Here is a 16,990-nt window from a genome sequence, read left to right as displayed (position 1 = left end):
CACCCAAAAACTATCTTTGTTATTTGTTTCATTAGTTTATTGCTTACATAGTCCCAAAATGTTTTGCATGTCAGCAATCAAGTTAAGATATATACAAGCTACTTTCAAAATACAGAAATACAGCTGATATTGTGATTTAGTTAGCATCATATGATGCAAGATGCATCGTACCGGCTGTATTTCTGTGTTTTTAAAGTTACAGTATATATCTTGAAAACTTGATTGCTGACATGCAAAACATTTTGGGACTATATCAACAATGGACTAATGAAACAAATAACAAAATAGATTTTTTTTTTGGGGGGGTGGAGTTTTCGTTTAAAGTCACTGGCAACTGTTTGGAGTAATTTCAACTGCAGCACACACAGCTCTGGGCTCTGTCAGTATCAGAGGGGAAAGAGTGAGCCATCTAATTCAGCTGGCTGTACCGTGGGGGAATGGGGAACTGGGTGTTCCCCCCTCCCCAGCACATGAACAGGTCTCTGCCATAGACTCAGCAGGACTCAAACCAATTTGTCTGACACACACAGACACACACAGAGAGAGCTACACACACACACAGCCAGTGTGCCGTCTAACGAGGCTGAAGGAGAGGAGGAACTTCAGCTGCAGAATCATCTCTGTGGTTCTGATTTGTCTTTTTCCTCAGAGGCTCCCTGAGGAAAATATTGTGCTCTCTTTCTCTCTCTCCATCTTCCTTCTTTCTCTCTCACACTCTCTCTTCCTTTCTCTTAATCTCTATTTTTGCAGGCCCTTTTTATCTGGACGTGTATGTAATGTGACTGCTTGTGTATGCAGTATAGATCTGTTTGTGCCTGTTATATTCCAGTGCTGTAGCCTACTGTATAAGTTACAATTCTTCTGTCAGATCATCTTGGAAAGTGTTTAATGTTTTTTTTTAAAGTGGATACCAAAATATAGACTACAATCAAAATTCAGCATAAACAACTGAGATTGAATATGTATTTCCCCAAAAACATACAATATCTCATTTGATGTATTAGATTCTGAAAACAGACGCAACCCCAAAACAAAAAGTTATCATTTGAAATTACTTATAACATGAATTATTAGTAATACAATTTTCTAATATTGGATTAGCTGTCACCTGAAACAGTAGTGTGATGTTCATGTGAACACTTGGAAAGCTTTTTCCCAAAGGGCTGCGTAAATTGAACAGGTTGCCCTGCAAGACTTTGTTACTAAATTACAGAAACCTATTATATTTTGTACATGCAATAGATAAATGAGTATTCAAAACCGTCCAGGTACACCCAGTAGTAAAAAGAGTATACAATTCAGAGAGAGAGGGGCCTATTTCTGGCTGTGAGCCTAGAATATGACAGATTTCTGGATATTTTCCGTGAGATGTATTAAGAGCAGATTGAGCTTATAAGCATGACCCAGATAGATGAGGTACAAGTGTTGCAGAGGTTGGTCCTACTTAATTCCACTGACTCATCCGGCTTTGGAAAAACGCTTTCATTACAAGGGGATACATCAGGCTGATAGGCCTCCTGCCTCCTGTTTCTTTCCTCCCCGGAGACAGCTAGCTCAGTACAATCCTGAGGTCTCACGTCCCTCCCGCATTGCAATTCCAGCTAGCCTCAAGGAATGTGTGGCAGTTCCTAAAATTGGAACAGTGTTCTGGGTTGTAAGGCATGAATGATTCAGTGGCTATATGACAAAAGATTGCCTGTGTTAAAGGAGGGAGGGGAAATGACTGTGATGCTAACCTGCTCTAATTGATCTTACAGCCAAACTGACTGTTAAATATCCAAACATGCAGTTGAAATGTTGTATGTTTTCAAAAACTTTGTCTCTAATAGGCTGTCATGGTCAATTCTACTGAGGCATTTATTTTGTTAGTATTCTTATCTTTTATTATTTATTATTGTTGTTGCATTGTCGAGAAGAAACCTGTAAGTAAACATTTTGTTGGACAGTGTATACTATGTGTATCAAATAAAATTATTCTATTTGTCACATGCGCCGAATACAACAGGTGTAGACCTTACCATGAAATGCTTACTTACGAGCCCTTAATCAACAATGCAGTTCAAGAAAATTGAGTTTAGAAAATATTTACTAAATAAACTAAAGTAAAAAATAAAAAGTAAAACAAAATAACAATAATGAGGCTATATACTGGGGATGCAGGTTAGTTGAGTTAATTTTTACATGTAGGTAGGGCTACAGTGACTATGCATAGATAATAAACAGTGAGTAGCAGCAGTGTAAAAACAAAGTGGGGGGGGTCCTGTTAAGTTCCTGTACATATGACTAAAGAGTGGACTGTTATCTTTGTCTTACCTCTAAAGTAGAACAGGCCTGACTTGGTGCTGTGATTAGCTTGAATCACGGTCCATGGGGGGGCTATTAATTCCTACCTCCCCAAAGCACCACACACACACACACACACACACACACACACACACACACACACACACACACACACACACACACACGCATTGTCTGTAATGTCTTTTTAGTTATGTGTTGGCCCCCAGTAAGACTAGGTGTCACCATTGGTGTCGGCTAATGTGGATCCTAATAAAATCTACAAAATGTAAAGCAAATGCACACACACTCGCCTCAGTCACACAGTCATTTAAATAAGCTGAAGCAGTCAAGCGGCACACAGAGCTCCCAGCAAATACCACGGAGTGATTGAGCCGGAGAGATCATGAAAGTAAAAAGATAGCAGATAAATATCTTAAATTGAGGCTGATCCCATTCTCTGTATCAGGACTAATGTACCTCAGTAGAGGAATAAAGAAATAGAACACTACGTTTGGTAGTGAGTGAGTGAGTGAGTGAGTGAGTGAGTGAGTGAGTGAGTGAGTGAGTGAGTGAGTGAGTGAGTGAGTGAGTGATTCTACCTTTGGTAATGTTAGACCATTAGACTGTATTCAGCTCTGTGCTGGGTGATTAAGTAGTTTAGATCTCTGCCATTGTTCAACGGAATAATGAGTAGTCCCAAGGTTTTCAACTGCCACTCACTCTGCTGAAAAAAAGAGATGGGAACTGTAGAACTTCAATGCTCCATCTTTATCATATCATCATCGCCTGATTTGAAAGGAAAGATGAGAAATGCTTTTATGATTAAAGACTTTGGGGGGAAAAAGATTGAGAAAATGGAGGCTGCCATTGCTATGAGATAGAACATGAACAGCATGGGACCACCAATCCTACATAAGAGTCATTATAGCTATGCCGTCAATGGATGGTTGCATGCCAATAGTTTCACAGCTTGAGTGCGTCTTTATGACTGTCAGTTTCACAGTGTGGTAATTGTTGCTTCTTCTTCTGTGCGGGAGTGTGGGAGGACAGTCACACAATGACATGTTGCCACCACCCAAGTCTTCTTATCTCATTCTCTCTTTCAGTCGCTCTCACATGGTGTGACTCACAGGAAGCAGAGACTCAGACAGTGAATAAAAACTATTCCAGCTCAATAATGGGTTGAGAATGACACTCTGACTCTCGAGAATGTTGCCTGTCACACGATACCATGCTTTGTTCTCCAGAAACATTCTCCACTACTCTTGTTTAAGGAAGTCCTTACAACAGCAATCAATGTCTCTTAATTACAATGTATTGTGATGAGCTATATGTCAGGGGGAATTTGTAAACAAATTCTCAGATCTCAATCGTTCCCAAACAATTCCTTGGGCAACATGGTAAAACGCAGATTGGTTTTCCAATGTTTATTCTGTGGAAAATGTGTGGTTGGAATTTCAGATCACACAAAGGTGTTCTGTGAGTGGGGATATAGAGCAGACTAGGGTGTCATTTTACCTAGCTGGGTAGTGTGGTTAAATTGACACACAATCATCAGCACCAACAGCAGGATGCATGACCAGCAAATGTCATGTTGTTAAATTATACCCTAATAAATCAGTCTGTTTACATTTGTCAGTATTTGTATGCATAAATTGGTCCTCTTTCAGTAAAACCATTTATTTCTAAATCAAATTTCGACAACATGGGCCATTAAAATCTTACATTGTGAAGGACAGGAGGCCTTTTTAATCAGACTCATGAATTGAGGCTCCAGGGTTAAGTCCAAAATATTTGCTAGAATTTCTTTTTAATGAATATGCTGATTAGATTCTTTATGCACTGTAAATAATATTTTGCTAATCACAGTGATGTTTTTAGTTATACTTGATACCAAGTAACCAGGTTTGAAAGAATAAGGACACACACACACAGACAGACAAAACAGTTAGTGAATAATTACAGTAAAGTATCCTGCACACACACATCGAGTTAGATACTTCCTTTAAACTGCACTCAAAGACATAAAAATGGTATCCACGAGTTCATCTGACTCTGGGGAAGTAGATAATGCGCCACATTGCCAAAATCCTGAACTATCCTTAAAATGTTGGTTCATTTACAGGGACAGGCCAATTGTAGGGCAATGTCTCCTGTGCTGTACAGATTCCACTGGCCTTCTGCTCATGCACACTCACACTGACCCAAACACACACTCTTGCCTCATTGACAGGCTGAGCAGAATTTAAAAAAAAAACAACCTTTTAACCTTTATTTAACTAGGCAAGTCAGTTAAGAACAAATTCTTATTCACAATGACAGCCTAAGAACAGTGGGTTTACTGTCTTGTTCAGGGGCAGAACAATAGATTTTTACCTTGTCAGCTCAGGGATTTGATCTCACCACCTTTCAGTTCCTCACCCAACACTCTAACCACTAGGCTACCTGCCACCCCGAATGTGACCATCCATGCTGTGTTTGTGCCTGATTAAGAGTGTGAGTTACAGCCAGTGCCAGGGAAGTGCGTGCGTGCCAAGGAAGTCATCGTCCGGGGCTTTTTTTAAACAAAATAGGCATGGGTAATGGCCGAGTGAGTGTGATTCTGCCTGACAGAGTTAGAGGCTGCATAGCAAATGGCAGCCTATCCCATAGGGCTCTGGTAAAAAGTAGTGCACTATGTAGGGAATAGGTTGCCATTTGGGACACAGGGTAGTTTAACCACCCTATTCCTTACATTGTGCATGATTTTGCACCTGTTCTCTACAAAATACTATATTATATAGGGAAAATGGTACCATTTGGGAAGCAGTTTGGGAGTCTATCCTGTTTCTTTCACATTAGACAGGGTCAATGAGGAAGACAGACCTTTGTCTGGAATGCCAGGTCCTCATGGGGATTAATCAAAACTTTATACCTGCACAATAAACCCTAACAACACTCCTCGGCGAGAGAGAGAGAGATGCGGTTCTGAACAAATTGATAAACGCCTATGAAGAAGACAGCGACTGTCTGACTGCCTTAATGAATTATTTATCCCATCTCCTCTATTCTGCTCCTCCTCGTCAGTTGGTTCGTTCTTAGCATTCTGTTTTGCTTTACATGAAATCTGATTTAGCCGCAGATTAAATTCAAACTCGCATGCAGGCTACACTGTGAATGGGGAATTATATTTTCCCACAAAAGCCTGATCAGCAAACTACCTCAGCTTGGAATGTGTAATTGGAAGATGGTAGAGCTTTTAAAATGTAATTATGCCTAATTGTCTCTCTGTCTCTTCTTCAGTGCTTGAAATGTGGTCCCATCAATCACTCAAACAAGAACAAGCTCCTTGGTCTCTGTTGTGAATCTTCAAATAGACTCATCCACTCTTTGAGAATAAGAAGACTGGGTAGAAAAAGGAAAGTAAAATAATCACATATTACATAACATTGTGTAGTTTGATGAGATCAAGGGAGACACTGTCTGTCCCTGGCCCAGGGTTTTCCTACCAGAGGTATGGGCTCATATGATTTAGACTCGAGTCTGACTCCAGTCACAAATTTGATAACTTGAGACTCGATTTGATAGAAAATAAAATACCTTGAGACTTGATTTGAATTTGGAGCCTTAAGACTCGATAATGGATTTTGACGAATTGAAATGACCCTTTCACTCATTTTGTGGCAAAGAGTCTCCGTGGATTAATCCACACGCATCCAGAAACAGTATCGTATTTGCAACTAAAAAAACTGATTGGTTTGTGAAACGCACATTCGAGCCTCTGATTGGACAAGTAAACTGTTAATCTACACTGGTCGGATGCCCTAGCTCAGTGAGGTTTTGTGGGGTTGCAAGTGTGAAACTAAATGGGAAAATGATTTTTTTTTACCAAACATATTTAAATAGGCTACCTACAGCCTACCATTTGTATTTGATATGTATACCCTTGCTTAGTCGATCTGGTCACTAACATAGGCATTGCATTAAATTGTTGTTCACCAATGACCGGTCATCAGCATTGGAGCCAACTCAGGCGCACATATCCAGATTAGTGACCAGAAAGCTCTTGTTTCATTTTCTCCGGGTTTGCCTGGAAAAAACAGAGTAGTCTACCCATGTTAATTTTATCCATATGAAGTACCGTTAAGCAATCTGCTACGGACGCATCTTTGCCACGAAGAATTATACTTTTTTGTCGTTATTGTTCTGAACCATATCGTAGTTAAATTCTCATCTATGTTTCAGAACCAAAAAGTTGCACGTGTTGATTGTTTACCAATGACCAGTCATCAGCATTTGCGACAAAGTTAGGCGTGCATATCCAGATTAGTGACCAGAAAGAACGTTTCATTTCTTCAAATTTTACCTGGCAGAAGCATAGTAGGCCTACATTTATCAACCATATAAAATACATTTTATCAATCTACTACTGACTCGTCTTTATCAGAACGATGGGCTACCTGGCGATTAGATTGATACTTTTATATTTCAGATAGGTGTAGTTTGGGTGGCTACTGGCTATTATGTCTAAAGCTGTCAACATCGCACTGGCTTCAATATTATGGGATGAAGATGTAACCTATTCTGGTCTAATTTAGTATGATATTTGTTAAGAAGAAAAGGACTACCCGACTGGCAACGAGCACTCTGCAAAGTGATGGCATGGTGCGGACAGAACATTATTTCTATCCAATCCTGCAACCTCCGTTTAGTCCGTTACAAGTAAACCGTATGATGTTGCTTGCTTGAGAAGGGACATAATATATCCCTAGATAATATTGGCTGCTAAAAGGAATTACTTTCAACTCCAAACGCAGATGTAAAACGCAATTTATTTCTGTAGCCTATCTTGTATTTTGAAAATGCATCACTTTTTATGGCTGTAATGACAGGCCATCATTTGCGAAGCGATTGTGCGTGTATGTTCGCGTGTGCACACGTGCAGGTGGACGCGTGCTTGAGACCATGGTTGTGAGAAACGTTTTTTGACTTGCCACAAAAGGTCTTTGCACAGCCCTGGTACTGGCAATCGGTATAAAGATAGCTGTAAAGTCACACTACCTCCAATACTTATGGGATGAAGATGTAACATATTCTGGCAAATTAATTATGATATTTGTGAAGAAAAAAAACGGCTACAGACAGATCATGTTTTGTGTCCGATCCTGCAACCTCCGCTGCATACAGGTATGCCATATTTAGCCGGCTTGTCCCAGACGGCTGGACTACAGAGAAGTGACAATGTGATATTGACCGCTAACATGAATGACTTTCAGGTGAAAATGCTGGTGTAAAACGCTGTTTATTTATGTTCTTGCGTTTTTTAATTGCATCACCGTTTACGGCTGTAATGACAGGCTACATTTGCCCAGCGATTGTGCGCACGTGTTTGCTCGGTGCAGGAGTACATGTGCGTGCACTGGTCGCAAGCTTTGAACCACTCCTTTTTGGGGATAGCTGGTCAAGAAGTTTGAAAACCACTGAGCAGGCGCAGCACAACCTCAAATTGTAGGGAGAGAGGATTGCCATAAATTAATATGCATCTTAAAAAAAAATGTGGTAATCAATAATATGAACCATTTACTTTGCATGTTCATCAGCAATGGGGCATCAAGCAACAATTACTAGCATATGTCTTCTGGTCTTTCGGTATGTAAAAATTGCATGAAATGTATAATTTACTTATGAAGATTGCATTTGGAAATTGTTGTTAAAATGTATTATTAAGTAATTAAAATGAATTGTAGACAAAATAGTGAAAAGGGCTGTCTGGTAGCCTCAATAAATAGACAAAGATTTGTAGTTGAATAAGTCATTGCCTGTACAGATAATGTTTTACTTGACTTGAGACTTGAGTTGAAAAAACTTGATTTGACTTGCTCATAGAATGCACGACTTGGACTTGACTCGAGACGGTCCGTTCTACTTGGGACTCGACTTGGACCTTGTGACTTTGCTTGTGACTGGATTAATAGTGACTTTGTCCCACCTCTGTTGCCAACCACCCACCCATGGGTCTCTGTTTGATCACACGGTGTTATCATCAGGATTCCATATGATGCAACTGGAGGGAAAGGCTCATGGATACCCTGCCCAGGGCTACATTATAGAACTATGGAACTACATTATGGCATTCCCACAACAACACGTGTCATGAGTTATTCCGTCCCTGGATTGTTTGTGGGCAAATGCATTACAGATGGTGATTAGATTTGTTTGTTTGTACTATGTGAACAAATCCCAGTTACTGTAGGGAACGTAATCAAACACATATTGGATATTTAGGATCCTTAAGTATGCATGAACATTGCAATATATAGCAATGCTGTGTAGTAGCCATGACGGGCATTAAATTACAATGCTATTACTATGCAACTACATTGCTGTAGTCTTTACTTATAGCTGTTCTAATTTTGCATAGGAGATGACAGTCTTGGTCTGACTCTGTTGCTGTGTTTTTTTCTTGATAACTTAAGCAACCATTACGAAAACTGATGGCCGGTGTGATATTTCTAAAGATTACCGTGCGTTGTACTTGGCTATTGTATCGGCGGATTTATATAAAGAGGGGTTGTGGTTGTCAGTGATAACAAATGCACTGACAAATACCTGGACAGCGTGCCATTTGGAATTCATTTAACACGCAAGGTAAAGATAAACCTCCCTGTCTGGGCTCCGGTCGGTAAATCACGGAAAAGAGACAATGAATTAAACAGGTGAAGAAGTCGGCTCTGAAGGACAGACAGCGCCAATGCAGACCTGGGTTCAAGTATTATTTGAAATACTTTGAGTGTTTGCTCTAGTCAGCCTTGAATATCAGATGGACACGGTTTGCAGTTTTCGGAGTGTTCTATTGGTTTTGTTTAGCCATGAAAGCTCAATCAAGCGCAGCTGAAGTATTTGAAATTAATTTGAATATTATTTGAACCCTAGACACTGTATATTCATCAGAGCCCAACGTCCTGCCTACAGACACTATAGGTCACTGCTCACTCCGCCAAAACGTCACCAAGCTGTCCTTTTGGAAATGTTAGTGCAGTCAGCAGTAGAGAGTTGGACAAATATCTCACATTTTCATCTCTGGTTTCTGAGGATTCAATTCTAGGGAGTCATCCAAAGGACACAATCTCCTTCAATCATGCGGTGACCCTGAGGAGAGGAGAGAGGATAAACAAAGGAAAAGAGGGGAGTGAAGTAAAGAGCACACACTGGAAGGAATAAACAAGCCAGGCTTATCTTGACCATCTGGGTTAGTGATATGTGGGCCAAACCAGCTACTGTACTGTACCTCTCATTGTAACGGTTGTCGTCTGGAGATAGAGAGGAGCAAAGCGCAGCGTGGTTAGTGTTAATCTTTTTAATGGAAAACTGAACACTTCAAAAACACAAAACAACAATGTGACAACCGAAACAGTTCAATCTGGGGCAGACACACAAAGACTGAAAATAACCACCCACAAACAAACCCCAACAGAAAACAGGCTACCTAAATATGGTTCCCAATCAGAGACAATGACTAACACCTGCCTCTGATTGAGAACCATATCAGGCCAAACAAGAAACACAACCTAGAAACACATAGAATACCTGAATACCTGACCAACTACAACAAAGAACTACAACATAAAATACCTGACCAACTACAACAAAGAAATAACACAAGAACTAGGGTCACAACGTGACAGTAACCCCCCCCAAGGTGCGGACTCCGGCCGCAAAACCTGAACCTATAGGGGAGGGTCTGGGTGGGCATCTGTCCGCGGTGGCGGCTCTGGCGCTGGACGTGAACCCCACTCCACCATAGTCTTAGTCCGCTTCTGTGGCCTCCTAGGAACGGCGACCCTCGCCGCCAACCTAGGACTGGCAACCCTACTAAAGGGCCCCACTGGACTGAGGGGCAGCTCCGGACTGAGGGGCAGCTCCGGACTGAGGGGCAGCTCCGGACTGAGGGGCAGCTCAGGACTGAAGAGTAATTCCGGCGTGACAGGCGGCTCTGGCAGCTCCTGGCTGACTGACGGCTCTGCCAGCTCCTGGCTGACTGACGGCTCTGGCAGGTCCTGGCTGACTGACGGCTCTGGCGGCTCCTGGCTGACTGACGGCTCTGGCGGCTCCTGGCTGACTGACGGCTCTGGCGGCTCCTGGCTGACTGACGGCTCTGGCGGCTCCTGGCTGACTGACGGCTCTGGCGGCTCCTGGCTGACTGACGGCAGGCTCTGGCGGCTCAGGGCAGACGGGAGGCTCTGGCGGCTCAGGGCAGACGGGAGGCTCTGGCGGCTCAGGGCAGACGGGAGGCTCTGGCGGCTCAGGGCAGACGGGAGGCTCTGGCGGCTCAGGGCAGACGGGAGGCTCTGGCGGCTCAGGGCAGAAGGGAGACTCTGACGAATCTGGACAAACAAGGCGCACTGTAGGCCTGGTGCGTGGTGCCGGCACTGGTGGTACCGGGCTGGGGGCACGCACCTCAGGGCGAGCGCGAGGAGCAGGAACAGGGAGTACTGGACCCTGAAGGAGCACTGGTGGCCTAGTGTGTGATGACGGCACTGGTGGTACTGGGCCGAGGACACGCACCTCAGGGCGAGTGCGAAGAGCAGGAACAGGGAGTACTGGGCTCTGGAGACGCACAGGAATCCTGGTGCGGGGGACTGCCACCGGAGGGCTGGTGCGTGGAGATGGCACTGGATAGATCGGACCGAGAAGGCGCACTGGAGATCTGGAGCACCGAGCCTGCCCAACCTTACCTGGTTTAATGCTCCCCGTAGCCAGGCCAGTGCGGTGAGGTGGAATAGCCCGCACTGGGCTGTGCTGGCGAACCGGGGACACCATGCGTAAGGCTGGTGCCAAGTATGCCGGTCCAAGGAGACGCACTGGTGACCAGATGCGTAGAGCCGGCTTCATGGCACCTGGCTCAATGCCCACTCTAGCCCTGCCGATACGAGGAGCTGGAATGTACAGCACTGGGCTATGCACACGCACCAGGGATAAATACATTTATTGGGGCTGCCTCTTGGGCTTCCTTGCCAGCTGTGTTCCCTCAAAGCGCTGGCTCCCTTTAGCTGCTGCCTCTACTCTCCTGGCTGCCTCCACCTGTTCCCATGGGAGGTGGATCCCTTCCAGGCAGGATCTCCTCCCATGTGTAGCAACCCTTGCCATCTAGAATGTCCTCCCATGTCCATTCCTCCTTATCGCGCTGCTCCTGCTGCTGCTGCCTGTTACCACGCTGCTTGGCCCTTTTTTGGTGGGTGGTTCTGTAACGGTTGTGGTCTGAAGATAGAGAGGACCAAAGCGCAGCGTGGTTAGTGTTCATCTTTTTAATGGAAAACTGAACACTTTAAAAACACAAAACAACAAAGTGACAACCGAAACAGTTCTATCTGGTGCAGACACACAAAGACTGAAAATAACCACCCACAAACCCCAACAGAAAACAGGCTACCTAAATATGGTTCCCAATCAGAGACAATGACTAACACCTGCCTCTGATTGAGAACCATATCAGGCCAAACAAGAAACACAACCTAGAAACACTAAAAAATAGAATACCCACCCAACTCACGTCCTGACAGACTAAAACAAAGAAATAACACAAGAACTAGGGTCAGAACGTGACACTCATCTGGAATAGACATAGCCTTTTTGCAGGAAAAGTCTAAGTAAGTCTGGCAAATTAAACTATATAGACCCACTCTGTCTTGTGGTATAAGCACCAGAAGAGGAGCAAGGTACATGCTGTCTTATAACCAATAGTGGAGACTAGACCGCATATATAGCTGAACTTATAGCTGTAATGTAGATAGCTGTATGCTCTCCATCCAGATGCACTGTCAATTTGCTTCAGACATGGTTAAGGCATTTGAATGGAGACCAGCTAAACGCCATCTCCACTACTCGTTTATTCAACCTTTATACAACGGGTGGGTCTAATTCTGAATGCTGATTGGTTAACACCACATTCCAGCTGGTGTCTATACCACAAGTTACCACTGGTTAAATCTATGACATTAAAATGCCTATTTACTCTGTTCCATCTGACTGCAAAATCCACTGATCTCCACTATTAAAAGCATCTAGATATTATCTCACATTTCTTTTAGACTAACATTTAGTTTTCAACCACAGAGATTTGTATAAACCTTGCTGTCTGTCTCGCCGACATTTGCAACATTGTTTCAAAGACAGAGGCAGCTTTTCTCAGCCAGTCGAAATCATGAATTAGCATAATTTTTATGGATACAAAGAACTATCAATAGAAAACAGGTCAAACTAGTTTGCAACTAGTTTGCAGTCTTTCCAGCTTCAGTTTGAAGTGATTGTGTTATCTGTGTTGTTGGCTATCTTCTCTGAACAACAGTGTCCTGACGAGAGAGCACATTTTCTATGCCAGATAAAATTGCACATCATCATCTCATTGTTATGGATAAATGTCACTAGAAAACAGCTTAAGCAAATGCAGCTATTTTGTTGTTATTCTGACTGCACTGTTTGATGTGTCTGTAAGTTAGCCGTAGTTGGCTAGCTAGCAAGCAAGGGATAAGAGTTTTGGCAGCCAGTATGGCAATAGAACATTTATAACAAACGACTCAGTTGTGTCCATAGATACAGAACAAAACGACTTAACGACTGGGACACTCTTTGGCAACCGAACTGATAGAACGAATGACCAGCCGGCTTGGGTAGCAAGATTTGTGTCGGGACTATATCTTGTGGAAGGATGAAATACAGTAGTATGAATGCATTTATCAAAATAACTTTTTTTATGAAAATGTCAAATCAAATCAAATTTATTGGTCACATGCACGTGTTTAGCAGATGTTATTGCGGGTGTAGCAAAATGCTTGTGCTTCTAGCTCCGACAGTGCAGTAATATCTAAGTTTCACAACATATACCCAAAATACTCGTAAATCTAAGTAAGGAATATATTAAGAATATATACATATGTCAGAGCGGCATTGGACTAAGATACAGTGGCATAGTATAGAATACAGTATATACATATGAGATGGGTGATGCAATATTTACACACAATTAAAGTGACTAAGATACCATAGAATAGTATAGATTACAGTTTATACATATGAGATTAGTAATGCAAGATACGGAGACATTATGAAAATGGCTCGTGTTTACTTTTCTTAAAGTGGCCAGTGATTCCTAGTCTATGTCTATAGGCAGCAACCTCTGATGTGCTGGAGATGACTGTTTAACAGTCAGTGGTGTAGTATAGAATACAATACAGTATATACATATGAAATAGGTGATGCAATATGAAACACAATTTAAAAGGGACGAAATACCGTAGAATAGGGTGGAGTGCAGTTTATACATATGAGATGAGTAATGCTAGATACGGAAACATTATTAACGTGGCTAGTGATCCATTTCTAAAAGTGGCCAGTGATTCCTAATCTATGTCTATAGGCAGCCTCTGATGTGCTAATGATGGCTGTTTAGCAGTCTGATGGCCTTGAGGTAGAAGCTGTTTTTCAGTCTCTTGGTCCCAGCTTTGATGCACCTGTACTGACTTCGCCTTCTGGATGATAACGGGGTGAACAGGTAGTGGCTCGGGTTGTTGATGTCCTGGATGATCTTTTTGGCCTTCCTATGGCATCGGGTGCTGTAGGTGTCCCGGAGGGCGGGAAGTTTGCCCCCTGGTAATGGGGTGGCAGGTAGCCTAGTGGTTAGAGCATTGGGCCAGTACCTGAAAAGTTGCAAGATCAAATCCCTGAGCTGACAAGGTAAAATTCTGTTGTTCTGCTCTGAACAAGGCAGTGAACACACTGTTCCTAGGCTGCCATTGTAAATAAGGAATTGTTCTTAACAGACTTATTTAGTTAAATAAAGGTTAAGAAAAACACACCACACTCTGGAGAGCTTTGCGGTTGTGGACGGTGCAGTTGCCGTACCAGGCAGTGACACAGCCCGACAGAATCCTCTCAATTGTGCATCTGTAAAAGTTTGTGAGGGTTTTAGGTGTTTAGCCAAATTTCTTTAGCCGCCTGAGGTTGAAGAGGCACCTTCTTCAACACACTGTCTCTGTGGGTGGACGATTTCAGTTTGTCAGTGATGTGTACGCCGAGCGACTTGAACCATTCCACCTGCTCCACTGCGGTCCCATATACAGTGGGGCAAAAAAGTATTTAGTCAGCTACCAATTGTGCAAGTTCTCCCTGGAATTTTCACCATAGGAACACTTCAAATATGACAGACAAAATGAGAAAAAAAATCCAGAAAATCACATTGTAGGATTTTTATGAATTTATTTGCAAATTATGGTGGAAAATAAGTATTTGATCAATAACAAAAGTTTATCTCAATACTTTGTTATATACCCTTTGTTGGCAATGACAGAGGTCAAACGTTTTTTGTAAGTCTTCACAAGGTTTTCACACACTGTTGTTGGTATTTTGGCCCATTCCTCCATGCAGATCTCCTCTACAGCAATGATGTTTTGGGGCTGTTGCTTGGCAACACAGAATTTCAACTCCCTCCAAAGATTTTCCATGGGGTTGAGATCTGGAGACTGGCTAGGCCACTCCAGGACCTTGAAATGCTTCTTACGAAGCCACTCCTTCGTTGCCCGGGCGGTGTGTTTACACGGATCAGTCGTCCTGGACCCTTTGCAGAAAAACAGCCCCAAAGCATGATGTTTCCACCACCATGCTTCACAGTAGGTATGGTGTTCTTTGGATGCAACTCAGCATTCTTTGTCCTCCAAACACGACGAGTTGAGTTTTTACCAAAAAGTTATATTTTGGTTTCATCTGACCATATGACATTCTCCCAATCTTCTTCTGGATCATCCAAATGCTCTCTAGCAAACTTCAGACGGGCCTGGACATGTACTGGCTTAAGCAGGGGGACACGTCTCGCACTGCAGGATTTGAGTCCCTGGCAGCGTAGTGTGTTACTGATGGTAGGCTTTGTTACTTTGGTCCCAGCTCTCTGCAGGCATTCACTAGGTCCCCCCGTGTGGTTCTGGGAATTTTGCTCACCGCTCTTGTGATCATTTTGACCCCACGGGGTGAGATCTTGCGTGGAGCCCCAGATCGAGGGAGATTATCAGTGGTCTTGTATGTCTTCAATTATCTAATAATTGCTCCCACAGTTGATTTCTTCAAACCAAGCTGCTTACCTATTGCAGATTCAGTCTTCCCAGCCTGGTGCAGGTCTACAATTTTGTTTCTGGTGTCCTTTGACCGCTCTTTGGTCTTGGCCATAGTGGAGTTTGGAGTGCAACTGATTGAGGTTTTGGACAGGTGTCTTTTATACTGATAACAAGTTCAAACAGTTGCCTTTAATACAGGCAACGAGTGGAGGACAGGGGAGCCTCTTAAAGAAGAAGTTACAGGTCTGTGAGAGCCAGGAATCTTGCTTGTTTGTAGGTGACCAAATACTTATTTTCCACCATAATTTGCAAATAAATTCATAAAAAAATCCTACAATGTGATTTTCTGGATTTTTTTCTAATTTTGCCTGTCATAGTTGAAGTGTACCTATGATGAAAATTACAGGCCTCTCTCATCTTTTTAAGTGGGAGAACTTGCACAATTGATGGCTGACTAAATACTTTTTTGCCCCACTGTATGTGCAGGGTAGCCTAGTGGTTAGAGTGTTGGACTAGTAACCGGAAGGTTGCGAGTTCAAACCCCCGAGCTGACAAGGTACAAATCTGTCGTTCTGTCTCCCTGAACAGGCAGTTTACCCACTGTTCCCAGGCCGTCATTGAAAATAAGAATTTGTTCTTAACTGACTTGCCTGGTTAAATAAAGGTAAAAACTAAAAAAAAATAGGTGGGTGCTCCCTCTGCTGTTTCCTGAAGTCCACGATAATCTCCTTAGGTTTGTTGATGTTGAGTGATAGGTTATTTTCATGGCACCACACTCCCAGTGCCCTCACCTCCTCCCTGTAGGCTGGCTCATCGTTGTTGGTAATCAAGCCTACTACTGTTGTGTCATCTGCAAACTTGATGATTAAGTTGGAGGCATGCTTGGCCACACAGTCATGGGTGAACAGCGAGTACAGGAGGGGGCTGAGCACGCACCATTGTGGGGCCCCAGTGTTGAAGATCAGCGAAGAGTTGTTTCCTACCTTCACCACCTGGGGGCGACCCATCAGGAGGTCCAGGACCCAGTTGCACAGAGCGGGGTTCAGACCCAGGGCCTCGAGCTTAATGATGAGCTTGGAGGGTACTATGTTGTTGAATGCTGAGCTATAGTCAGTGAACAGCATTCTTATATATGTATGCCTCTTGTCCAGATGGGACAGGGCAGTGTGCAGTGTGGTGGCGATTGCATTGTCTGTGGATCTATTGGGGCGGTAAGCAAATTGAATTGGGTCTAGAGGGGCAGGTAAGGTGGAGGTGATGTGATCCTTGACTAGTCTCACAATGCACTTGATGATGACAGAGATGAGTGCTACGGGGTGATAGTAATTTAGTTCAATTACCTTTGCTTTCTTAGGTACAGGGACAATATTGGCCATCTTGAAGCATGTAGGGACAACATACTGGGATAGGGAGAGATTGAATATATTTGTAAACACAGCCAGCTGGTCTGTGCATGCTCTGAGGATGTTGCTAGGGATACCATATGGGCCGCCAGCCTTGCGAGGGTTAACATGCTTAAATGTCTTACTCACGTCGACCAGAGAGAAGGAGAGGCCACATTACTTGATAGCAGGCCGCGTCGGTGGCACTGTATTATCCTCAAAGTGAGAGAAGGAAGCAAGATGTCG

At 43.2% G+C, this 16,990-nt stretch overlaps 1 long non-coding RNA gene across 1 annotated transcript in view; it reads right to left on the bottom strand.

The window, feature by feature from the left end:
- Window positions 1–11,115: 11,115 nt before the first annotated feature.
- Window positions 11,116–16,990, bottom strand: part of LOC135545179 (uncharacterized) — a 59,745-nt gene continuing 53,870 nt past the window's right edge. The window contains exon 5 of the long non-coding RNA XR_010456421.1: window positions 11,116–11,520. This is a non-coding gene — a long non-coding RNA (uncharacterized LOC135545179). The remainder of the gene's footprint in view (window positions 11,521–16,990) is intronic.

The sequence above is a fragment of the Oncorhynchus masou genome, chromosome 1, assembly GCF_036934945.1.
Source record: "Oncorhynchus masou masou isolate Uvic2021 chromosome 1, UVic_Omas_1.1, whole genome shotgun sequence".
NCBI classification, from domain to species: domain Eukaryota; kingdom Metazoa; phylum Chordata; class Actinopteri; order Salmoniformes; family Salmonidae; genus Oncorhynchus; species Oncorhynchus masou.
This window is presented reverse-complemented; position numbering and strand designations above follow the sequence as displayed.